Source organism: Mobula hypostoma, chromosome 3, assembly GCF_963921235.1.
Source record: "Mobula hypostoma chromosome 3, sMobHyp1.1, whole genome shotgun sequence".
NCBI classification, from domain to species: Eukaryota; Metazoa; Chordata; class Chondrichthyes; order Myliobatiformes; family Myliobatidae; genus Mobula; species Mobula hypostoma.
Genome location: NC_086099.1, coordinates 229,872,923 through 229,900,538, shown reverse-complemented (window position 1 = coordinate 229,900,538; position 27,616 = coordinate 229,872,923). Strand labels below are relative to the sequence as shown.

General features: G+C 45.0%; 1 protein-coding gene across 1 annotated transcript in view; it reads left to right on the top strand.

Moving 5' to 3' along the window:
* The window catches only part of LOC134344609 (fucolectin-4-like), a 123,931-nt gene that overhangs the window by 11,756 nt on the left and 84,559 nt on the right, over positions 1 to 27,616 (top strand). Inside the window, exon 2 of the mRNA XM_063044719.1 lies at positions 24,630 to 24,981. The gene's annotated coding sequence lies outside the window, so the exon portion shown is untranslated. The remainder of the gene's footprint in view (positions 1 to 24,629; positions 24,982 to 27,616) is intronic.

Sequence of the window (27,616 nt, the reverse complement as noted above, 5' to 3'; positions counted from 1 at the left end):
TAGAGAGTTAATGGCCTGTTGATCTTTTTGTTGTCGGAAAAAAGTGAGAAGTCCTGTCAGCTAGCAAGCTTATACACAAGCTCTCACCCGCATCTCTCTCTGTAACATGTCTATTCGTGTTCTATGGGCTATAAAGTCATAAAGTCAGAGAACAATAAATCACGAGTACAAGCTCTTCAGCCCAACCAACACATGCCGATCACGGTGCACACACAATTATTTCCAATTTCCTGTGTTAGACCCATATATATCAAATCCCCGTCCCTCAAAGACCTTCTGAAATTATACTATTGTATTATTGTACCTGCCCCGAACACTTCCTCAGGCACTCTTTCCATTTATTCACCAACCTCTATGTGAAAAGTTGCCCTTCAGATCCCTGTTAGATCTTCTACCCTTCATCTTAAATCCATGTCTCCAAATTTTGGATGCCCCTTCCCAGAGGAAGAGACTATTACCATCACCTTATCGATGCCTCTCATGGATATAAACACTTCGGGTAAGGTCTTCTTAATTCTTTACTTTTCAAGGAATAAATACTTCCCCGGTTAACATCTTCTCTGCACAATGTCATGTTCAAGTATATCCGTTCTCAAAGACGGTGACCAAACCAGCCCACAGTACTCCCAGTGTAGCTTTGGCGATAGCTCATACAAATATTTCTAATGATTACAGGGCCATAAGACCATAAGATATAGAGCAGAATTAGGTTATTTGGCCCATCGAGTCTGCTCCGCCATTTCATCATGTCTGATTTAACTTTCCTCTCAGCCCCAATCTCCTGCCATGCCCTGACCAGTCAAGAATCTATCAGCCTCTGGCTTAAAAATACATAAAGACTTGGTCTCCACAACTGCATATGGTAAAGAATTCTATAGAATCACCACCCACTGGCTGAAGAAATTTCACCTCATCTCCATTCTGAAAAGACACGCCACTATTCTGAAGCTGTGCCCTCTGGTCCTAGACTCTCCCACTGTAGGAAACATGCTCTCCACATCTACTCTATCAAGGCCTTTTAACATTTGATAGGTTTCAATGAAGTCACCCTCGTTCTTCTGAATTCGAGTGAATACAGGTCCACAGACGCTCTTCATATGACAAATCATTCAACCCTGGAATTATTTCCGTGAAACTCCTTTGAACCCTCTCCAGTTTCAGCACATCCTTTCCTAGATAACGGACCCAAACCTGCTCAGAATACTCCAGGTGAGGCCTCACCGGTGCTTTATAAAGTTTAAAGATTACACCCTTGCTTTTATATTCTAGTCCTCTTGAAACGAATGCTAACATTGTACTTGCGTTCCTTCCCGTTGACTGATCACACATATTAACCTTTAGAACAAGGACTCCCATGTACATCTCAGGTTTTTGTATTTTCTCTCCATTTAGAAAATAATCAACCCTTTTACTTCTTTGACCGAAGCGCATGACCATATGCTTCCTGACAGTGTATTCCATCTGCCATTTCTTTGCACATTCTCCTCATCTGTCTAAGTCCTTCTGTAGCCTCTCTTATTTCTCAAAACTACCTGCCCTTCCACCTGTCTTCATATTGTCTGCAAACTTTGCAACAATGTCATCAATTTCATCATCCAAATCATTGACATACAATGTAAAAAGAATCGGTCCCAACACAGACCCCTGTGGAAGACCACTAGCCACAGGCAGTCAGTCAGAAGGGCCCCTTTTATTCCCACTCTTTGCCTCCTGCCAATCAGCCACTGCTTTATCCATGCTAGAACCTTCCCTGTAATACCATGGGCTCCTAGCTTGTTAAGCAGCCTCATGTGTGGCACCTTGTGAAAGGCCTTCTGAACATCCAAGTACAGAACATTAGTAGATTCTCCTTTGTTATATCCTGCTTGTTGCCTATTCAACGAATTCAAACAGATTTTTCTGGCAAGATTTTCCCTTGAGGAAAGCAAGTTGACTACGTCCTATTTTGTGTTGTGCCTCCAAGTACCCTGAGAACTGATCCTTAATAGTCGACTCCAAGAACTTCTCAACCACTGAGGTCGGACTAACTGTCCTATAGTTTCCTTTCTTTTGCCTCTCACTCTTCTTGAAGGGCGGAGTGACATTTACAATTTTCTGAAACCATTCTGGAATCAAGTGATTCTTGAAATATCATTCTAATACCTCCAAGATCTCTTCAGCCACCTCTTTGAGAACTATGGATGCACATTATCTGGTTCAGGTGACTTATCTACCTCCAGACCTTTCATTTTCCCTATAACCTTCTCTTTAGTTATGGTAACTTAACACACTTCATGCCCACTGACACCTGGAACTTCCACCATATTGCTAGTGTTTTCCTCAGTGAAGACTGATGCAAAATACTTGTTCAGTTCACTCGCTATTTCACTGTCCCCGATTAGTCCCTCTCCAGTATCATTTTCCAGCTGTCCAATATCCCTTCTCACCTTTCTTTTACACTATGTATCTGAAGAAACTTTTGGCACCCTCTTCAATATTATGGCTAGCTTCCTTTCCTATTCCCTCTTTATCTTCTTGATGACTTCTCACTTGCCTTTTGGTTTTTAAAAACTTCCCAATCCTCTGACTTCCCACTATTTTTTGCTTTATTATTTGCCTCTCTTCGGCTTTTATTTTTGCTTTGACTTCACTTGTGAGCCATGGTTGTGTCATTTTTCCTTTAGAATTCGTCCTCCTCTTTGGGATGTATATATCCTGCACCTTGCTAATTGCTTCCAGAAATTCCAGCTATTGCTGATCTGTCGTCATTCCTGCCAGTGTTCCTTTCCATTCAATTCTGGCTACTAACTCTCATGCCTCTGTAATTTCATTTGCTCCACTGTAATACTGATATATCTGACCTTAGCTTCTTTTACTTAACTTTCAGCGTGAATTCAATCACATTATGATCACTTGCTCTTGAGGTTTCTTTAATGTTAAGTTCGCTAATCAATTCCGGTTCATTGCCCAATGCCCATCACAGAATAGCTGATCAGTTGGGCTCAAACTTGAGCTGATCTAAAGAGCCATCTTGTAGGCACTCTAGAAATTCCCCCTCTTCTAATCCAGCAGCAACCTGATTTTCCTAAACTACCTGCATATTGAAGTTCGTCATGATAATTGTAGCATTGCCTTTTGGCATGCAAATTCTATCTCCTGTTGTAATTTGAGGCAGCATCCTTACTACTGTTTGGTGGTCTGTCTACAACTCCCATTATTACTCCCATTTTTACCCTTGCAGTTCCCTAGCTTAATCCCCAATGATTCAACACCTTCTGACTCTATATCACCTCTTTCTATTGATTTGATTTCATATTTTACCAACAGAGCAATGCCATCTCCTTGTCTTCTTGCCTGTCCTTTCGATACAGCGTGTATCCTGGGACATTATCGTCTCAGTTATACTCTTTCAGCCATGATTCTGTGATGCCTATAACATAATACCTGCTAATCTGTAACAGTACTGCAAGTTCATCTATGTTAGGATCTTTTAAGAGACTGCAGGATAGGTACATGGAGCTTCAAAAAATAGAGGGCTATGGGTATACCTAGGTAATTTCTAAGCTAAGGACATGTTCAGCAGAGCTTTGTGGGCCGAAGGGCCTGTATTGTGCTGTAGGTTTTCTATGTTTCTATCTTATTCCGTATACTGTGCACATTCAGATACAACTCCTTCAGTCCTGTATTCACCCTTTTCAATTTTGTTGCACCTTGCTCAATCTTTTGATTCCTAACTTTGTCTGAGGTCTTACTAACATCTGTCTCCATGACCTCTCTACTAATGTTCAGGCATTCTAGTTCCCATCTCCCTGCAACTCTAATTTAAACTTCACTGTGCAGTATTGACAAACCTCCAGTTCAGGTGCAAACCATCCCTTCTGTACAGGTCCCACCTTCACTGGAAGGGAGACCAATGATCCAACAATCTTATTCCCTCCCTCCTACACCAACTCCTTAGCAACGTATGAAACTGTATAATCTTCCTAATTCTAGCCTTACTAGCACGTAACAGGGTAACAATCCTGAGATCACAATCCTGGATGCCCTGTTCTTTAAGTTAACACCCAACTGCCTAAGCACCCTATGCAGAACCTCATCACTCATCCTACCCTCCCTACCATCCCATTGTTACCTACATGGACCACAAATTCTGGCTGTTCACCCTCCCACTTAAGAATGCAGCGGGCTCGATCCGGGAGGCAACATACCATCATACCATCCATGAATCTTGTTCTCGCCCACAGAACCTCCTGACCATTCCCCTCATCAACGAATCCCCCATCGCTACAACCTGCCTCTTTCTCCCCCTTCCCGTCTGAGTCACAGAGGCAGACTTAGTGTCAGAGACCTGACCACTACGACTTTCCTCTTTTAGGTCATCCGGGGGCGGGGGGTGGGATGAGCTGCCAGAGCTGGTGTTGGAGATGGGTACAGTAACAACATTGATGAGGCACCTGGAGCCAGACATAGAGGGATATGGAATTAATGCAGTAAGTAGGGTTTGCGTGTGTAGGCAGCATGGTTGGTATGGACATTTTGGGGCGAAGAGACGGTTTTGATGTAGAACATTCCTATGGCTCTAATTCAGCAGATCTGATGGAATATAAATTGTCAGTAACTTCTGGCAGGATGGAATAGAGATCCAGACCTCTCCCTCCTACCTGATCTTTGGTTCTGGGCGGTTATAGTGTATGACATTGAACTGAGTCAGCTGGACATCTGAATGTCAAAGGCATTTGTTATCTTACTTGCCCTTTAGTCTGATTGTCTTTATCATCAGCAAGCATGAATAACGTGACTATATGACTGTTCCACCGGAGCGAGTTCGGTAAATAAGCTGGAGAAGTTGCCGTTGTTGCAAATTACTCCATAGCGAATGTGGTCATTACAAGAGACCGTCAGAGCAAATAGGCATGTGCGTGGCTATGTGTTTTGTATTGAGCACATAAATATGTATGTCTGGGTGTCTGGCAGAATCAGAATCGGGTTTGATATTGACATATGTCATGGAAATTCTTGTTCTGCAGCAACGATACAGTGCAATAGATTAGTAAAAATATATAAATTACAATTAGATATACATTATAAATAAAATAAAATTAACATATTAAATGTCATGCAAAACGAGAGCCAAAAATAGTGAGGTACTGTTCATAGGTTGGTTCATTTGTGTGTGTGTGTGTGTGTGTGTGTGTGTGTGTGTGTGTGTGTGTGTGTGTGTGTGAGAGAGAGAGAGAGAATGTGTGTTGGTCTATTTTCCCTGGAACTAAGAAAAATAAGAATTATGCATACTTGTGTAACATTTAAAACTGTGCTTCTTGAGAGTTATTGGAGTGTGTTGTATTACACTATCGATGGTGGACAGACTTTGGATGATGCCCAGTCTTTGGGTTTCCAGTGTCTGGGGTTCCCCATGGTGTTAATGGTGATGATACCGGGTGGTGGTTAGACTCCCTCTTGTAAGTATTCATTATCTGACACATAAGGTGCGAATCGTCCTTGCCATGTTCACCCCAAGTCTGAATGTTTTCCCAGTCATGTTCCATGCGGGGTTTAGCTGCTTCATTTGCCGAGGAGTTCTGACTAGGACTGGACGTTGTATTAGCAGAGAACATCCAACTTCCGTAGTTGTAGACAGTCCTTCTTCTGACTGGAGTCTGGTGCCTTGTGCTGTGCTGCAGCGATCGGTACTGGACGTTTCGTTATTTGTCATCTACGTCAATGATCCAAATGATAATGCGGCCTTTGATGAGGTGCCACACGAGGCTGTTTAACAAGGTATGAGCCCATGCTATTACAGGAAAGATTCTAGCATGGATAAAGTAGTGGCTGACTGGCAGAAGCAAAGTGTGGGAACAAAGGTAGCCTTTTCTAGTTGGCTGTCGATGAGTAATGGTGTTCCACGGTGGTATGTGAGACCAATTCTTTTTACGTTGTATGTCAATGATTTAGATGATGGAATTGATGACTTTGTTGCAAAGTTTGCAGACAGTAAGACAGGTGGAGGAGCAGATTGTTTTGCGAAAGTAGAGAGGCTACAGAAGGACTTAGACTGATTAGGAGAATGGGCAACAAAATGACAAATGGAGTGCACTGTCGGGAAGTGTATGTTCGTGCATTTTGGTAGAAGAAATGAAAAGGTTGACTATTATTAAATGGAGAGAAAATAGTAAAAAGAGGAGGTGCAATGGGACTTGGGTGTCAGTGCAGGTTTTCCTAAAGATTAATTTGCAGGTTGAGTCAGTGGTGAAGAAGGCAAATGCAATGTTAGCATTCAATTCAAGAGGATTAGAATATAAAAGCAAGCATGTAATGTTGAGACTTTATAAAGCACTGGTGAGGCCTCATGTGGAGTATTGTGAGTAGTTTTTGGCCTTTATCTGAGAAAGGATGCGCAAAAACTAGAGAGGTTCATGAAAATGATTTCAATATTGAAAGGCTCGTCATATGAAGAGCGGTTGATATCCCTGGGCCTGTATTCATTAGAATTCTGAAGAATGAAGGGTGACCTCATTGAAACCTATCGAAAAGTAAAAGGCCTTGATTGAGTGGATGTGGCAAGGTTGTTTCCTATAGTGGGAGAGTCTAAGAACAGGGGACATAGCCTCAGAATAGAGTGGTGCCCTTTACAACGGAGATAAACAGGAATTTCTTTAGCTAGAGAGTGGTGAATCTGTGTAATTTGTTCCCACACGTAGATGTGGAGGCCAAGTCTTTATGTATATTTTAAGCAGTGTATATTTTAAGTAATTGCAACTCTGATAAAGAAGAAGAGAGAGTTGTATGACATGTATAGGAAACAGGGAGTAAATAAGGTGCTTGAGGAGTATAAAAGGTGCAAGAAAATACTTAAGAAGGAAATCAGGAGGGCTAAAAGAAGACATGAGGTTGCCTTGGCAGTCAAAGTGAAGGATAATCCAAAGAGCTTTTACAGGTATATTAAGAGTAAAAGGATTGTAAGGGATAAAATTGGTCCTCTTGAAGATCAGAGTGGTTGGCTATGTGCGGAACCAAAAGAAATGTGGGAGATCTTAAATGGGTTTTCTTGCATCTGTATTGACTAAGGAAACTGGCATGAAGTCTATGGAATTAAGGGAAACAAGTAGTGAGATCATGGAAACTGTACAGATTGAAAAGGAGGAGGTGCTTGCTATCTTGAGGCAAATTAAAGTGGATAAATCCCCAGGACCTGACAGGGTATTCCCTCGGACCTTGAAGGAGACTAGTGTTGAAATTGCAGGGGCCCTGGCAGATATATTTAAAATGTTGGTGTCTACGGGTGAGGTGCAGGAGGACTGGAGAATGGCTCATGTTGTTCCGTTGTTTAAAATAGGATCAAAAAGTAATCCAGGAAATTATAGGCCAGTAAGTTTAACGTTGGTAGGACGTAAGTTATTGGAGGGAGTACTAAGAGACAGAATCTGCAAGCATTTTGATAGACAGAGACTTATTAGGGAGAGTCAACACGGCTTTGTGCATGGTAGGTCATGTTTGACCAATCTATTGGAGTTTTTTGAGGAGGTTACCAGGAAAATGGATGAAGTGAAGGCAGTGGATATTGTCTACATGGACTTCAGTAAGGCCTTTGACAAGGTCCCGCATGGGGTGTTAGTTAGGAAAATTCAGTCGCTAGGTATACATGGAGAGGTGCTAAATTGGATTAGACATTGGCTCAATGGAAGAAGCCAAATAATGGTAGTAGAGAACTGCTTCTCAGAGTGGAGGCCTGTGACTAGTGGTGTGCCACAGGGATCAGTGCTGGGTCCATTGTTATTTGACATCTATATCAATGATCTGGATGATAATGTGGTAAATTGGATCAGCAAGTTTGCTGATGATACAAAGATTGGAGGTGTAGTAGACAGTGAGGAAGGTTTTCAGAGCCTGCAGAGGGACTTGAACCAACTGGAAAAATGGGCTGAAAAATGGCAGCTGGAGTTCAATACAGACAAGTGTGGGGTATTGCACTTTGGAAGGACAAACCAACGTAGAACATACAGGGTAAATGGTAAGGCACTGAGGAGTGCAGTAGAACAGAGGGATCTGGGAATACAGAGACAAAATTCCCTAAAAGTGGCATCACAGGTAGATAGGGTCGTAAAGAGAGCTTTTGGTACATTGGCCTTTATTAATCAAACTACTGAGTATAAGAGCTGGAATGTTATGATGAGGTTGTATAAGGCATTGGTGAGACCGAATCTGGAGTATTGTGTTCAGTTTTGGTCACCAAATTACAGGAAGGATATTAATAAGGTTGAAAGAGTGCAGAGAAGGTTTACAAGGATGTTGCCGGGACTTGAGAAACTCAGTTACAGAGAAAGGTTGAATAGGTTGGAACCTTATTCTCTGGAGCATAGAAGAATGAGGGGAGATTTGATAGAGGTATATAAAATTATGATGGGTATAGATAGAGTGAATGCAAGCAGGCTTTTTCCACTGAGGCAAGGGGAGAAAAAAACCAGAGGACATGGGTTAAGGGTGAGGCGGGGGGGGGTAGTTTAAAGGGAACATTGGGGGGGTGGTCTTCTTGACACTGAGAGTGGTGGGAGTGTGGAACGAGCTGCCAGATGAGGCGGTAAATGTGGGCTCTTTTTTAACGTTTAAGAATAAATTGGACAGATACATGGATGGGAGGTGTATGGAGGGATGTGGTCCGTGTGCAGGTCAGTGGGACTTGGCAGAAAATGGTTTGGCACAGCCAAGAAGGGTCAAAAGGCCTGTTTCTGTGCTGTAGTTTTTCTATGGTTTCTATGGTTTCAGTGGTTGATAGGTTCTTGACTAGTCAGGACGTGAAAGGATACCGGGACAAGGCAGGAGATTGGGGCTGAGGAAAACTGGATCAGCTTTGTTGAAATGGTGCAGCAGACTCGATGGGCCATATAGCCTAATTCTGCTCCTATATGCTATTAGATTAGATTATGAGGACACTCAGTCCTCGTATATTGTCATTTAGAAATGTATGCATTAAAAAATGATACAACGTTCCTCCAGAATGATATCACAGAAACACAGGACAAACCAAGACTAAAACTGACAAAACCAGATAGTTACAACATATGGTTACCACAGTGCAAAGCAATACTATAATTTGATAAAGAGCAGACCATGGGCACGGTAAAAAAAGTCTCAAAGTCCTGATAGACTCATCATCCCACTCAGGCGGCGGAAGGGAAGAACTCTCCCTGCCATGAACCTCCAAGTGCCGCCAACTCGCCGATGCAGCACCATTGGAAGCACCCGACCGCAGCGGACTCTGAGTCCGTCCAAAAACTTTGAGCCTCTGACCAGCCCCTCCGACACAGTCTCTCAGAGCACCATCCTCTGCCGAGCGCTTCGACCCCTCCCCGGCCGCCGAGCAACAAGCAAAGGTGAGGACTCAGGGCCTTCCCCTCCAGAGATTCTGGATCACACAGTAGCAGCAGGAGCGAAGCAGGCATTTCAGAAGTTTCACCAGATGTTCCTCCGTACTCTCATGTCTGTCTCCAGCAAATCAGGATTGCGCACGGCACCCTACTTGAGAAATAACAGACATCACCACCGGAGTGGCTGCTGTGAGCTGCGTCGCGCCGTCATCTTCTCCTCCCTCCTTTTATGGTTTTATGCTCTAAAATTGATTAACAAATTTGCAGTTGGCACCAAGATTGACCATTGTGTATAGGGAGGAGGCGATCATGGTTTGCAGCTGTACCTGGACAAGCTCGGGATAAAATGTGTTGACAAATAGCAGGTGGAACATAATGTCAACAAATGTTGCAGTTTGGGAGGACAAACCTGGATAGGACTTGGAATGAATGGTGGGGCACTGAGCTAAGGCATAGAACAGATATATCTGGGAATACAGACCCATAATTCATTGAAAGTAGGTTCACAAGTAGGCAGGTTCATAAAGGGAGCTTTTGGAACATTTGTCTTCATAACTCAAAGTATTGAGTACAATGGATGGGATGCCATGTTGGAAGGTGTAAAAAACGTTGGTGAGGCCTTATTTGGAGTATTGTGCACAACCCAGGCCACCCACCTACATGAAAGATACCATGGTTCAAGGTGAAAGGTGAAAATTTTGAGGGGAACATGAGAGGGGAGAATTTTTCAATCAGAAGGTCGTGGGACTGTGGAACAAAGTGTCAGCGGAAGTAGTAGTCAATTCTTTGACAGTATAATGAAAGGGAATTCATTGACGATGTAGCCAAAGATGTTTGTGGAGAGGTCACTGCACTGAGGAACTCCTGAAGTGATGTGGGGATGGGATTGGTCTCATTGTAAAGATCCAAATCTCAGAGAGCTTGACACCATTTGATCCGAGGAGTGAAAAGGTTACCATATGAGGAACGTCTGGCAGCTCTTGGGCTGTATTCCCTGGAATTCAGGAGAATGAGGGGGGATCTCATAGAAACATTCGAATGTTAAAAAGCCTGAACAGATTAGATATGGCAAAATAATTTCCCATGTTGTGGGAGTCCAGGATAAGGGGGCATGACATCAGGATTGAAGGACATCCATTTAGAACAGAGATGCGGAGAAATTACTTTAGTCAGAGGGTGATAAATCTGTGGAATTTGTTGCCACGAGCGACTGTGGAGGCCAAGTTATTAGGTGCATTTAAGGCAGAGATAGATAGGTTCTTGATTAGCTAAGGCATCAAAGGGTATGGGGAGAAGGCAGGAGAGTGGGGATGACTGCAAGAATTGGATTAGCATGATTGAATGGCGGAGCAGACTTGATGGGCTGAATGGCCTACTTCTGCTCTTATGGACTTAAACTGTTTCAAAAAGCCATCTCATAGGCATTCAACAAATTCATGCTCTTGATATCCATTACCAACCTGATTTTCCCAATCTACCTGCTTGCTAAAATCTCCAATGACTATCATAAAATTGCCTTTTTGACACATCATTTCTATTTCTGGTTGTAATCTGCAGTCCACTCTTTGTAGGCTTGTATATAGCTAGCATAAGGGTCCTTTCGCCCTTGCAGTCCCTTAACTCAGCCTTCAAGGATTTTAAATAATCCTATGTCACGGCTTTTAAATAATTTGATGCTATTCTTTACCAGCAGAGCCACATCACCCCCTCTGCCTACTTTCCTATCCCTCGGATTCAATGTGTAATCTTGGACATTCAGCTCCCAACTACACCATCCTTCAGCCATAATTCAGTGATGGCCACAACATCATACCTGACAAGCTGTAATAGTGCAACACGATCATCTACTGTATTTGCTACCCTTTTGATTTTGCTTCCCTAATGCACTGATACTCACCTTGCTGGCTACAATTTTTTTCTGTCATCTCCACGTCTTTCTTGACAGTGACTGCACATTTCCTTTCGTTTTTACCATCTGTCCTATGCTGAGCCCTTTCACTCTGGTTCCAACCCCCCGCCAAATTAATTTAAGCCCCTCCTAACAGCTTTGGTATAAGAGCTAAGAGTGTTGTAAAAGAGCGCCTGAAGGCTTTGTGTGTCAATGCAAGGAGCATTTGTAACAAGGTGGATGAATTGAAAGTGCAGGTTGTTATTAATGATTATGATATAGTTGGGATCACAGAGACATGGCTCCAGGGTGACCACGGATGGGAGCTCAACGTTCAGGGATATTCAATATTCAGGAGGGATAGACATGAAAGAAAAGGAGGTGGGGTAGCATTGCTGGTTAGAGAGGAGATTAACGCGATAGACAGGAGGGACATCAGCCGGGAGGATGTGGAATCGATACGGGTAGAACTGCATAACACTGAGGGGCAAAAATCGCTGGTGGGAGTTGTGTACAGACCACCTAACAGTAGTAGTGAGGTTGGGGATGGCATTAAACAGGAAATTAGAAATACGTGCAATAAAGGAACAGCAGTTATAATGGGTGGCTTCAATCTACATATAGATTGGGTGAATCAGATTGGTAAGGGTGCTGAGGAAGAGGATTTCTTGGAATGTATGTGGGATGGTTTTTTGAACCAACATGTCGAGGAACCAACTAGAGAGCAGGCCATTCTCGACTGGGTATTGAGAAATGAGGAAGGGTTAATTAGTAATCTTGTTGTGAGCGGCCCCTTGGGTAAGAGTGACGATAATATGGTGGAATTCTTCATTAAGATGAGAGTGAAATAGTTAATTCAGAAACAAAGGTTCTGAACTTAAAGAAGGGTAACTTTGAAGGTATGAGACGTGAATTAGCTAAGATAGACTGGCAAATGATACTTAAAGGATTGACGGTGGATATGCAATGGCAAGCATTTAAAGATTGCATGGATGAACTACAACAATTGTTCATCCCAGTTTGGCAAAAGAATAAATCAGGGAAGGTAGTGCACCCGTGGCCGACAAGGGAAATAAGGGATAGTATCAATTCCAAAGAAGAAACATACAAATTAGCCAGAAAAAGCGGCTCACCTGAGGACTGGGAGAAATTCAGAGTCCAGCAGAGGTGGACAAAGGGCTTAATTAGGAAAGGGAAAAGAGATTATGAGAGAAAACTGGCAGGGAACATAAAAACTGACTGTAAAAGCTTTTATAGATATGTGAAAAGAAAAAGATTGGTTAAGACAAATGTAGGTCCCTTACAGTCAGAAACAGGTGAATTGATTATGGGGAACAAGGACATGGTAGACCAACTAAATAACTACTTTGGTTCTGTCTTCACTAAGGAGGACATAAATAATCTTCTGGAAATAGTAGGGGACAGAGGGTCTAGTGAGATGGAGAAACTGAGGGAAATACATGTTAGTAGGGAAGTGGTGTTAGGTAAATTGAAGGGATTAAAGGCAGATAAATCCCCAGGGCCAGGCGGTCTGCACCCCAGAGTGCTTAAGGAAGTAGCCCAAGAAACAGTGGATGCATTAGTGATAATTTTTCAAAACCCTTTAGATTCTGGACTAGTTCCTGAGGATTGGAGGGTGGCTAATGTAACCCCGCTTTTTAAAAAAGGAGGGAGAGAGAAATGGGGAATTATAGACTGGTTAGCCTAACATCGGTGGTGGGGAAAATGCTGGAGTCAGTTATCAAAGATGTGATAACAGCACATTTGGAAAGCGGTGAAATCATCGGACAACGTCAGCATGGACCTGTGAAAGGAAAATCATAGAAACATAGAAAATAGGTGTAGGAGTAGGCCATTCGGCCCTTCGAGCCTGCACCACCATTCAGTATGATCATGGCTGATCCTCCAACTCAGAACCCTGTACCAGCCTTCCCTCCATACCCCCTGATCCCTTTAGCCACAAGGGCCATATCTAACTCCCTCTCAAATATAGCCAATGAACTGGCCTCAACTGTTTCCTGTGGCAGAGAATTCCACAGATTCACTACTCTCTGTGTGAAGAAGTTTTTCCTAATCTCGGTCCTAAAAGGCTTCCCCTTTATCCTCAAACTGTGACCCCTTGTTCTGGACTTCCCCAACATCGGGAACAATCTTCCTGCATCCAGCTTGTCCAATCCTTTTAGGATTTTATACATTTCAATAAGATCCCCCCGCAATCTTCTAAATTCCAGAGAGTATAATCCTTGTCGATCCAGTCTTTCATCATATGAAAGTCCTGCCAACCCAGAAAACATGTCTGACGAATCTCATCGAATTTTTTGAGGATGTAACTAGTAGTGTGGATAGGGGAGAACCAGTGGATGTGGTATATTTGGATTTTCAAAAGGCTTTTGACAAGGTCCCACACAGGAGATTAGAGTGCAAACTTACAGCACACCGTATTGGGGGTATGGTATTGATATGGATAGAGAATTGGTTGGCAGACAGGACGCAAAAAGTGGGAATAAATGGGACCTTTTCAGAATGGCAGGCAGTGACTAGTGGGGTACCGCAAGTCTCAGTGCTGGGACCCCAGTTGTTTACAATATATATTAATGACTAAGACAAGGGAATTAAATGCAGCATCTCCAAGTTTGCAGATGACACGAAGCTGGGCGGCAGTGTTAGCTGTGAGGAGGATGCTAAGAGGATGCAGGGTGACTTGGATAGGTTAGGTGAGTGGGCAAATTCATGGCAGATGCAATTTAATGTGGATAAACATGAGATTATCCACTTTGGTGGCAAAAACAGGAAAACAGTTTATTATCTGAATGGTGGCCGGTTAGGAAAAGGGGAGTTGCTACGAGACCTGGGTGTCATTATACACCAGTCATTGAAAGTGGGCATGCAGGTACAGCAGGCGGTGAAAAAGGCGAATGGTATGCTGGCATTTATAGCAAGAGGATTCGAGTACAGGAGCAGGGAGGTACTACTGCAGTTGTACAAGGCCTTGGTGAGACCACACTGGAGTATTGTGTGCAGTTTTGGTCCCCTTATCTGAGGAAGACAGTCTTGCCATAGAGGGAGTATAAAGAAGGTTCACCAGGTTGATTCCTGGGATGGCAGGACTTTCATATGATGAAAGACTGGATCAACTAGGCTTGTTGGAATTTAGAAGATTGAGGGGGATCTTATTGAAACATATAAAATCCTAAAGGGATTGGACAGGCTAGATGCAGGAAGATTGTTCCCGATGTTGGGGAAGTCCAGAACGAGGGGTCACAGTTTGAGGATAAAGGGGAAGCCTTTTAGGAACAAGATTAGGAAAAACTTCTTCACATAGAGAGTGGAGAATCTGTGGAATTCTCTGCCACAGGAAACAGTTGAGGCCAGTTCATTGGCTATGTTTAAGAGGGAGTTAGATATGGCCCTTGTGGCTACGGGGGTCAGGGGGTATGGAGGGAAGGCTGGGGCGGGGTTCTGAGTTGGATGATCAGCCATGATCATAATAAATGGCGGTGCAGGCTCAAAGGGCCGAATGGCCTACTCCTGCACCTATTTTCTATGTTTCTATGTTTAACAAACTTGCCCATGAGAATATTAGTCCCCCTCGGGTTCAGGTGCAACCCGTTCCTTTTCTACCTCACAAGAGATCCCGATGATCCAAGAACCTGAAGCCCCGCCCCCTGCACTGACTGCGCAGCCGCGCATTCATTTGCCAAATGATCCTGTTTGGACCTTCACTGGCGCGTGCATTTACTACATATCAAAAACAAAGCTCCTTTTGCCAAATGTTTGTGGATGTCACATGCCAGACGTATCCTAACGGCGAGTAATTCAACTCCTAACTTCACAAAAGCAATCCATGTTAAAGCCTCTCAAGTCAGGACTGCGACGAAACGCCCCGCTGGCCTGTACGAGTGCACATCAGCAATGTCCAAGAAGTTCGACACTGCACAGGACATAGCAATCCAATCTGATCGGTATCGCTATCCCCAACAGTTCACTGAGTATAATGCCGACTCGCAATTGCAGGATGCACTGTGAAAACGCACCAACACTGCCTCGGTCGGGCGAACTGGAAGGACAAGGGCAGCGAATGTATTGTGGACACCAAGACGGCGCTCGCAATGTACGGTGATTTAAAACTCACAAAACTGCCATATATACTATATATCTCCTGACCGTAAATCGTATTTTCATAATAAATTTACTTTGACTTTGACCTGGAAGTTGTCCTTCAAAACATTCACTATTCTAACGTGAAATTAGATCGCAGTTCCTTTAAAGCCGCTTGGCCAAAATTCCAGAACCTTGGCCCGATCTGCATCGTGGGCATACTTACGCCTCACTATCTGCAGCGGTTCGAGAACCTGCTCAGCACCATCTTCACAAAAAGGGATCGGACTTGCTAGTTGAGTCTGAGACACTCGTACTCCTCAACAAAAAAGGTCGCAGTTTCGGGGTTTGTGGTTTGTTAATGAGATGAAGAAAATATCTTCACGCATGGAGAGAAATTCCGTTGGGAGGATGCGGAGGCTCAGCCATGGGGTGAAACCGTGGTTGTTTGATAATGAGGGCATCAGGGTTGTAGAGATCAAGGAGCAACACGGGGCTGAAGTCAAAATGCAAAGAGTTTATCCAATATCAAAGAAACAAAGGGAAGCAAACATTGGGATGAACAGATGAATGTGGGTGGGGACGGGCTGTGTGGGGAAGTATCACATCTTTTGTAGCTGCATTCCCGATTAAAGGACAGAGCGACAAGGCAGCAGGGATACCACGGTCAGAGACAACGTGAAGCTCTCTCTCTACACCGTCCCGCCACATACTCCGAGGGTAGGACAGACACTCAGTCTCCCTCTGTGCCATTACGGGACACACTCCCAGGGTAAAACGCAGACTGAAGCTCCGTCTAGAATCTCCCGTCACACACACCCGGGACTCAGGATAGGACAGAGTTTCAGACGGAAACAGTAACGAATTCTCTCGCTCCCGACCTGCTGAATATTTCCTGTATTGTCTTTTTGATTTTAGGTTTGCCGTTTCTGGATAGTCTTGGGTTTGATTGGCTTTTTTCTGTCGTGTGTCGCCAGGATGAAAGGAACAGTGTGGATTGTTTTGGCTGCTTGCTGTGCCTCCGGTGCGCTGGCCTGTGCTGGGAAATTATCCCTTCAATTTCCGTGTCACTCTCCGTCCCTTAGTATGTAGCCAGCTTTATTCAGGTCCACTAGCTCTGCGTGTGCCCGGATCACTGCAGTACACCGAGAGTTTCTGTGCGCTATTAGCAGAGCCGTAACCACGATGTAGCTTAGCCACAGCGGAATGTTTCCTCCTTTCCGTACAGCTGAGAACGCTCCGGCGAACAAACACCACTCTCTCAAACACACAGCAACACACACACAGACAGTCACACACACACACACACACACACACACACACACACACACACACACACAATCTAACACACATAAAATCTAACACACTCACCACACACATGCACACACATACACACACAATTTAACACACACACACTCACACACACACATAATACAGACACACATACAGACACTTACACACACACACACAGTATCACACACACACACAGAAACTCACACGCACACACAGACACTCACACACATACATACAGACATGCACACACACACTCTATCACACACCCACACAGACACACACACACACACACACACTCACACTCAGATACACAGATACTCACACTCACACACACACGGACACACACACGGACACACTCACACACGCTTTCCTCTCCTTGGTTGTCCATTGAAATCCGATGACGACGTCCACTCCTTTAACGCTGAGATCTTTGATGACCGTACAGTCCCATCCTGGACCCACAAGCTCTATTGCAGGTGGGACGTGTATATGTGGTAGTGGTGGCAACCATGGCTGCATTTCTCCTGGCTCTCTTCTGCTGTCTTCTGGTTGTTCTTTCCATCTCCAGAATATGAACTCCGGCCCTACACAGCTGTCGCCAAGTGGTACGGTCAGCAGCAACCTCCTCCAGGTCCTCGGGTCTGATCTTGCACTTCCTTAAAACATTCTTCATCTGATCCTTATAGCGCTTCTTCAGCCCTCCAGCTGAGGGCTGACCATGATGTAGCTGGCCGTATAACACTCTGCGGGGTAGCTGACATGGGGGCATCCTTATCACGTGCCCCAGCCACTGCAGCTGGCGCTGGGTGATCATGGCCTCAATACTCCTGCAGTTGGTCTTTACAAGTATCTCAGTGTGAGGCACCTGCTCACGCCAGGTAATTCCCAGGATGCGCTGGAGGCAGCTTATGTGAAAGCGCTCCAAGGACTTGATGTGACAGCTGTAGGTTACCCAAGCTTCACAGCTACAAAGGAGGGTGCTGACACAGACCGCTTGGTATACGGTGACCTTTATGGAGGGATGGAGGCTCCTGTTCTGAAATACTCCACGCTGAAGTTCCCAAAGGCAACTGATGCCTGTTTAATGCGGCTCTGGATGTCTTTGTCAATGGCGCTATCCTCAGAGAGAATGCTCCCCAGATATTTGAAAGATGGCACTACTGACAGCTTTTCATCACCAACAGTGAAGGCAGGTAGAGTGGGTGGGACATAGAAACATAGAAACATAGAACATAGGTGCAGGAGTAGGCCATTCGGCCCTTCAAGCCTGCACCGCCATTCAGTATGATCATGGCTGATCATCCAACTCAGAACCCTGTACAAGCCTTCCCTCCATACCCCCTGATCCCTTTAGCCACAAGGGCCATATCTAACTCCCTCTTAAATATAGCCAATGAACTGGCCTCAACTGTTTCCTGTGGCAGAGAATTCCACAGATTCACCACTCTCTGTGTGAAGAAGTTTTTCCTAATCTCGGTCCTAAAAGGCTTCCCCTTTATCCTTAAACTGTGACCCCTCGTTCTGGACTTCCCCAACATTGGGAACAATCTTCCTGCATCTAGCCTGTCCAATCCCTTTAGGATTTTATACATTTCAATCAGATCCCCCCTCAATCTTCTAAATTCCAACGAGTATAAGCCTAGTTCATCCAGTCTTTCATCATATGAAAGTCCTGCCATCCCAGGAATCAATCTGGTGAACCTTCTTTGTACTCCCTCTATGGCAAGGATGTCTTTCCTCAGATTAGGGGACCAAAACTGCACACAATACTCCAGGTGTGGTCTCACCAAGGCCTTGTACAACTGCAGTAGTTCCTCCCTGCTCCTGTACTCGAATCCTCTTGCTATAAATGCCAGTATACCATTCGCCTTTTCACCGCCTGCTGTACCTGCATGCCCACTTTCAATGACTGGTGTATAATGACACCCAGGTCTCGTTGCACCTCCCCTTTTCCTAATCGGCCACCATTCAGATAATAATCTGTTTTCCTGTTTTTGCCACCAAAGTGGATAACCTCACATTTATCCACATTAAATTGCATCTGCCATGAATTTGCCCACTCACCCAACCTATCCAAGTCACCCTGCATCCTGTGTGGGACCTTGTCAAAAGCCTTTTGAAAATCCAAATATACCACATCCACTGGTTCTCCCCTATCCACTCTACTAGTTACATCCTCTTTTTTTTAGTTATAATTTTTATTGAGTTTTCAAAAAGAATACGTGAAAAGATAGTATCTACCCTCCCCCCTCCCCTTAACCCTCCCCCCCCCATATAAAGTCCTACCTAAAAAAGAAAAGAAGAAAAAAAAAGAAGAAGAGCCGCCTGGGTATTGGAAGGTTTCCACATGCTCCATGGAATTCAAAATAAATCTGGTATACTTATTCGTTACTTTCCCCAAGGGACCAAGATCTTTATCGGAGCACTTAAATATGCCATCCTATCTTTTGTAAATAAGGGTGCCAAATATTCAAAAATGTTACATATTTATCTCTTAAATTATAAGTAATTTTTTCGAGTGGGATAGAACTAGCCATTTCATTATTCCAACGATTCATACTTAAATACGAATCAGATTTCCAAGTAACTGCTATAGTCTTCTTAACTACTGCCAATGCAATTTTTATAAATTCTTTCTGATACTTATTCAATTTAAGTTTTGGCTTTATCCCTTCAATATCACCTAATAGAAATAATACAGTGTTATGTGGAAGTTGAGTTCCAGTAATTTGTTCCAATAAGACTCTTAAATTTATCCAAAAGGGTTTAATTTTAAAACAAGACCAAGTAGAATGTAAGAAAGTACCAATTTCTTGATTACACCGAAAGCATTTATCCAATAGATTTGAATTTAATCTATTTATTTTTTGTGGTGTAATATATAATTGGTGTAAAAAATTTTATTGTACTAATCTAAGTCGAACATTAGCCACCCTCCAATCCTCAGGAACTAGTCCAGAATCTAAAGAGTTTTGAAAAATTATCACGAATGCATCCACTGTTTCTTGGGCTACTTCCTCAAGCACTCTGGGATGCAGACCATCTGGCCCTGGGGATTTATCTGCCTTTAATCCCTTCAATTTACCTAACACCACTTCCCTCCTAACATGTATTTCCCTCAGTTCCTCCATCTCACTGGACACTGGTACTCCATTGGCAAACCACTTCTGTCTTGGTGGTATTGACAGTCAGCCCCATCCTGCTGTACGCTCTCACTGCCACAGCAAGGACAGTCTGAAGATCCTCCGGACTATGGGCCACAAGAGCACAGTCGTCTGCATACTGCAGCTCCAGGACCTGCTCTCTACAGAGTTTGATGGTTGCGTGAAGCCTCCTGATGTCAAAGAGGTTGCCAACTAATCTGACATCCACTGCCACACCACTGCTGTCTTCAATCTCGTTGTAGAGAAGGTTGGTAACACACAAGATGTTAAAGAGTACTGGCACTAGCACACACCCCTGCCTCACCCCTGTGCATACAAGGAAGGGCTCGGACTCTTTTCCTCCTATGGTTACCCGAGCAGTCATCCCATCGTGGAACTGGAAGAGGATGTTAACAAATTTATTGGGACAACCAAACCTGAGGAGGACATCCCATAAGAGCTCTCTCTGCACAGTGTCGAATGCTTTGGAGAGGTCGACAAAGGTCATAAACAGGTCCTGATGTTGCTCCTGGCACTTTTCCTGAAGCTGCCGGGCTGTAAAGATCATGTTGATCGTACTCCTGTTCTTCCTAAATCCACACTGCGATTCAGGCAGCATTGACTCGGTGATGTTGCTAATGAGTCTCTGAAGCATCACCTTAGCCAGGACCTTTCCAGCAACAGAAAGGAGTGATATGCCCCTACTATTGCCGCAGATGGCCTTGTCACCCTTGTTCTTATTAATGGCAACGATGTTTGTATTTCTTCATTGCTGTGGGATGCTCTCATCAGTCCCGGCCTTGGTGATGTACTAGTAGAAGGTGCGCATACACGTGTACCCTCCGTTCTTCAGTAACTCAGTGTCATGGTCCGGATCGGGGTCCCTTTAAATTTACTTTGTTTATGTTACGATCTGGACCGTTGACTCCCTGTTTCCCTTTGGTTCCCTGTTTTCCCGTATCCCTCGGGCTTGGAGATTGGAGGCAATTTACTCTCGGCTGAACCGGCAGTTTATAGTCTCCGGCTTTCAGCCAATCGGCCTGAGAGCGTCTGCAAAATCACCAAAGGTACTGCGAGCCAATGCATCTGGCCGGAGCAAACCTAGTCTCCGACCCAAGCGAGTGCCAGTAAGTCGCCATTCCTCACCAGAGCAACCCTGTCAAGTTACCTCACCAAAACCAGCCAGCAAAGTTTCCCCGACGAAGCGGGTCCGTCAGTTAACCCGCTGGAGGGAATCAAGAGCCGCCGTCTACTGTTCCCGGGCCGAGTCTAGAGCTGGCCACTACCCGGCGGCATCCAGGTCGTGCACCAGGTCCTGGTCCCGGCGGCATCCAGGTCGTGCACCAGGTCCTGGCCCCGGCGGTCCGTGATTCCGAGTCCTAGCCTAGACTCTTAGTCCCAGCCCAGTCCTAGGCCTGCGTCCTTGTCCAGTACGCTATTCCTGCTTCTGCCTTGCTCTCCCTTTACTGAGCAATTAACTCAATTAAGTTAACCTCACAAGATGTGACTTGCATTTTGGTCCATCTTTGCTGCCACCATCACCCCCACTCTAACACTTAGCAGGGATATTATCAGTGCCAGGGGACTTAAGGGAATGGCAGCTGATAGAACCTCCTGGAAGGTTGGTGGTAGACTGAGGTCGTGGATAGGAGGAAGTTCAGGCAGTTCGTCCAGGATGGTGATGTCTGAGTCAGAGTCTTGATTAAGCAGGGTGATAAAATGCTCAGCCCACCTCAGCGGAAGGGTATTCTGATGCTTCAGAAGTGTTAGACAATCTGCTGTTTTCAGGGGAGTAACGGAATGATTTATTGGGCCGTAGATGGTTTTGACAGCATTGTGAAAATTATGCATGTCATTATTATCGACAAAGGACTGGATTTCATGTGCCTTTTCAGTCCACCACTCATTTTGTATGTCCCGTATTGCCTTTTGCACTTTCCTCCGAGCTGCCTGCCAATGCTGCCTGATGCTGGTGGATGATGGGTCGTCTAAAGTTGCCCGGTGTGCTTTGTGCATGTCATTTAGCAAGTTGTGGATGGTGTCTGAGTTATTGTCAAACCAGTCTTCGTGGTTCCTGCTCTTACGGCCGATGGATTGGGATGCTGCCTCATAGAGCGCTATAGGTCCACTGTTGTTCCATGGTATTTTCTGAGCTCAGACAAGGTTCAAAATCCTTTAGTTTCTCAGCTAGGATGCGTCGAAACTCGTTTCTTCCTTCTGTGTTTCTCAGGCGTTACAATTTAGCCACTTTTTATTGGGTTTTTGCAGCCACAAGGGGGAGGGGAATGCACTTTCATATGGAGCTTGGCCACAATCATACGGTGGTCAGTCCAGCACTCTGCATCTCTGATGAGAACATCCTTGATGTCACTACGTCTCACAGTGATGAAGTCGGTCATGTGCCAATGTTCAGAGCGAGGGTGCATCCACGAGGTCTTATATTTTGCCTTCTGCTGGAAGATGCTGTTGGTTATGGTAAGGTTATGCTCAGAGCAAAGAGTAAGTAGCCTAATGCCATTTGCATTCACCTTGCCAATACCATGTGTACCTAGCACTCCACTCCATATCCTGTTGTTCTGTCCCACCCTAGCGTTGAAGACCCCAAGCAAAAGGATCTTATCATTCTTAGGGTTCCGGCAAAGAGCTTCATCCACGCCTTCCTGGGCCTCATTCTCAGATGGCAAAGTTGGTGCATAGGTACTGAGAAGTGTGGCATAATGTTTCTTTGCCAGGGGGATATGGAGGGTCGTTAGTCTTTCACTAATGCCAACACGTATTTCTGTGAGATTTGGTAGAAAGGTGTTCTTGATGGCCAAGCCTACTCCGTGGAGATGTCGTCCACCTGGGGGGAAACCTTTCCAGAAGAATGTGTAACCCATCCCTTCCTCTGTTCATCAGGAGCCTGGTCTCACTCAGGGCAGCAATGTCAATGTTGTAGCGCCTCAGCTCAGCAGCGATCAAGGCTGTTCTCCGGTGAGGTCTGTCAGAGATGCCACACGAGTCCAGGAGAGTCCTTACGTTCCGTGTTGCCAGTTTTAGGTTGTATTGTTTTTAATTTCGACCGCAGTAGTGGAATAACCCAACAGGCGCCGTAACCTACCCAGGTGAGTCATTGAATGGGCAATTTTTAGGCCACCTTTTCTAGGCCCTTCCCCAATTGGAGTGAGCAGTGCGGTCCCTAAATAGGGCTGCTCAGTCACACAGGGGTCTGCTGAAAACAGCTGCCACTCAGTCCCAGCTGCTAGCAACCAAATACCCTGTGCCGCTGCTGTGCAGGGTTCTGACTAGGAGTTCCCAGTCCATTTGTACCTGCCCCCATTCCCAAACGACCCATCGCCGTCAGACCTCAACCATATGTAAGGTCCAGGTATTGTTCACCGTGGTCAGAGGTGGAGACCTGAGCAAGGAAGATTTTAAAGTGCCACAGGGGGTGCGCCATCCCCAGCAGCACTATCTTCACCATGATGAGGTAAATCCTGGTGGCAAAGGTGATCCCAGAACAACCGGTCCCATATCTTGGTTGCAGGAGTCTGCCAGGTCCTTGGTCTGTTAAGGCCCGCCTATTGCGCGCCACCAGCGCATTGCTTTTCTGTCATGTGTGCTCCCTTAGCCTTGTCTCAGCAGACTTACTACAAGGCAGTGGGGCTATTTGCCCATAGCTGGGACAGTGGTTGACGGGCTCCAGGGCGTGTCCACACAGTGGTGGGCCTGCACGCCACGTCTCTGGGGCCCACTGCTGCTCCGAGATCCCCTACAGTGTAGCCTGGGACCGTAAGATACCCAGTTTCCGTGTGTGGCCCCGAGGAGGCACTGCAGGAGTCTTGGTGGTGGAGAGGCTCTGTACTGGCAGGAGGAGGCTTACACACTCGGCTCCTCTTCTCACCCTCTGTTAAGAAGGCTAGCCAGCGGCAATAGCTGTAAGCAGACAGCACTATGCAGCAGGCACTAACTACAAGCACTACTACAGTGCTGCACCAGACGTTTCACACGCACCCTGTGAGCAAATACTCCTACCCACGCACGCTCGCTATCACACACACACACACACACACACACACACACGCGCGCGCACTCTATCACAAACCCACACAGACACTCACACACACACGATCACACACACAGACACTCTATTACACAGTCACATACAAACACACACTTTATCTCTCTCTCTCACACACACACACACACACACACACACACACACACACACACACACACACACATCGGGCTAACTGGTCTATAACTCCCTTTCTTCGCGCTCCTTCAGTTCTTAAAAAGTGGAATAACACTTAAAAATTTCCAGTGCTCTGTAACCATTACAGAATATAGTGGTTATCAAAGATTATTACTAATGCCTTCAGCTACATCTTCCATAACCCTGGGGTGTAGTCTATCTGGTCCACCTTCACCTTCAGACCGTGCAACTTTTCAAGCACCTTCTCCCCAGTAATAGCAACTACACTCACTTCTGCCCCCTGACACTCTCGAATTTCAGGCACGTTGTTAGTGTATTCACCAGTGAAGAATGATGCAAAATACATATTGCGTCCTTCCGTTATTTATTGAACCTCATTACTGCATCTCTGGCGTCATTTTCCATCGGTCTGATATCCACTCTTTCTTCTAATACGTATAACTGAAATTACATTTGGTATCATCTTTTAAACATCTGGATAACATTCCTTCATATTTCATGATTCCTCTCTATTGTTTAATTGCATTCTGTTGAATTTAAAAAAAAACTTTGCAATGCTCTAGCTTGCCACCATTTTCGATGTACTGTATTGTATGCCCTCTCTTCTGCTTTTACGCTGAACGTGATGAAAGGTCTCGGCCGAAACATTGACTCTTTATTCCCTTCCATAGATACTGCCTCGCCTGCCGAGTACGTCGATCGTTTTTCTGTGATACTCCGCTCTACCAAGATCCGCTTTGTTTTTGCGGGAAACGTCGCGCCGCACGGAACCGGCACACATTCCAGCATGACACGGAGCGGATTGGCAGGCAGAGCCCTCGACGGAAATCGGAACGCCTCGTAGCACAACAAGTCGTGCACTAACACTAAGAGTGAGGAGCAGCCGTGCTGGAGCGTTGACCTGTTCGCCGAAGAGTACGTGCGGGTGGTGAAGATGACAAACACGGCTGACTGATGTTGACATCGCTTCAAGGACGTAGAGGTCCGCATCGGCACTTCCTTCCTCAGCAGCAAGGACCTAGTGTAAGTCTTCCTAGAATATTTCATGTATCACTGGGCAAACAGGAGATGTCAAGGCGGGGGGCGGGGGGGCTGTTTTCTGTTCACGTCGAAAGCAATCACACCAGTCAGTCAGCCATGTTGGGAGCTGGAGGATTTGTGGGACGGGGATCGGAAGGAACAGGAACCGCAGTTAGTAGGTCACTCGGTAATTCAGATGAGCTTAGCTCTAACGTTGTGATAAACGAAATATTCCGAAAGCAGGTCCTTTCCGGATCTTCAGTGAGGTTCCGTGTCTCCCTTATTCTCCCCGTTGCCCGTTCCTCCCCTGACAAAGCGAACATTGCCCTTTCTGTCCAATATTGTGCGATATTCAACAAGTAAGAATGAGAATCAGGTTTAATATCATTGGCAAATGTCATGAAATTTGTTGTTTTGTGGCAGCTGTATGGTGTAATACATCACATTTTTCTTGAAACTACGAATTACAGTAAGAATATTTCTAAATATTGTAATTTGTATTTTTTTTTACGTGGGTTCATTGTTCAGAAAACTGATTGCGGAGGGAAAGTAGCTGTTCTTGAAATATTAAATGCGTGGTCCTGAGGCTCCTTTACCGCCTCTTTGGCAGCAATGTGAAGAGGGCATGTCCTGGCTGATGAGGATAGGTACTGATGGATGCAAACTGTCTGAGGCATCACCTTTTCAAGATGTTCTTGATGCTGGGAGGCTTGTGCCCATAATGGAGCTGGCTGAGTTTACAGTTTTAGAAAACATAGAAACATAGAAAACCTACAGCACAATACAGGCCCTTCAGCCCATAAAGCTATGCCGAACATGTCCTTACCTTAGAACGAGCTAGGCTTACCCATACCCATTTTCCAGCACCGCATCCGGCAGCCCATTCCACACACTCACCACTCTCTCTGAGAAAAAAAAACTTACCCCGACATCTCCTCTGTACCTACTTCCAAGCACCTTTAAAATATGCCCTCTCGTGCTAGCCATTTCAGCCCTGGGACAAAGCTTCTGACCATCTACACGATCAATGCCTCTTATTATCTTGCACACCTCCATCAGGTCACCTCCCATTCTCTGTTGCCCAAGGAGAAAAAGGCCGAGTTCACCCATCCTATTCTCATAAAGCATGCTCCCCAATCCAGGCAACATCCTTGTCAATCTCCTCTGAACTCTTTCCATGACTTCTACATCCTTCCGGTAGTCAGGTGACCAGAATTGAGCACAGTACTCCAAGTGGGTACAGACCAGGGTCTGAAATAGCTGCAACATTACTTCTCGGCTCTTAAGCTTAATCCTAAAATTGATGAAGGCCAATGCATTGTATGCCTTCTTAACCATAGAGTCAGACTGTGAGCAGCTTTGAGTGTCCTATGGACTTGGACCCCATGATCCCTCTGATCCTTCACACTGCCAAGAGTCTTGCCATTAATGCAATCTTCTGCCATCATATTTGACCTACCAAAATGAACCACCTCATGCTTATCTGGGTTGAACTCCATCTGTCACTTCTCAGCCCAGTTTTGCATCCTATCAATGTCCCGCTGTAACCTCTGACAGCCTCCACACTCTCCACAACACCCCAAACCTATGCATCATGGGCAAATTTACTAACCCATCCCTCCACTTCCTCATCCAGGTCATTTATAAAATTCACAAAGAGAAGGGGTCCCAGAACAGATCCCTGAAGTACACTTTTTCAATAAGCCTTGCATGGGGGTACTTTATCAAATGCCTTGCTAAATCCATATACCCTACATCTACGGCTCTACCTTCAACAATGTATTTAGTTACATCCTCAAAAAATTAAATCAGGCTGATAAGGCACAACCTGCCTTTGACAAAGCCATGCTGACTATTCCTAATCATATTCTACCTCTCCAAATGTTCATAAATCCTGCCTCTCAGGATCTTTTCCACTAGCTTACCAACCACTGAAGTAAGACACTGAAGCATGGTTTCATGAAGGGGAGATCCTGCCTCACCAACCTGTTGGAATATTTTGAGATAATCTCAAATAGGATTGACAAGGGAGAGGCTGTGGATGTTGTGTATTTGGATTTTCAAAAGTCCTTCGATAAGGTGCTGCATAAGAGGCTGCCTAAGAAGATGAGAGCCCATGGAATTACAGGAGAGATAATGGAATGGGAGGACCATTGGCTCATAGGCAGAAAGCAAAAGGTGGGAATAAAGTGATCCTATTCTGATTGGTTACCAGTTAATAGTGGTGTTCCGCAGGGGTCAGTGTTGGGGCCGCTTCTTTTTACAATGTATATCGATGATTTAGATTGTGGATTAAATGATTTTGTGGCTAAGTTTGCGGATGACACAAAGATAGGTGGAGGAGCAGGAAGTGTTGAAGATACATAAAGGTTGCAGAGAGTCTTGGTCAGTTTAAGAGAGTGGGCAAAGAAATGGCAGATGAGATACAATGTTGAGAAATTTACAGTTGTACATTTTGGAAGAAGAAAGAATTGGGCAGATTATTATTTGGATGGGGAGAAGATTCAAAAATCGTAAGTGCAAAGGGACTTGGGGGTCCTCGTGCAGGATACCCCAAAGGTTAATCACCAGTTTGGATCGGCAGTAAGGAAAGCGAATGCTATGTTGGCTTTCATTTCAAGAGGAATAGTGTATAAGA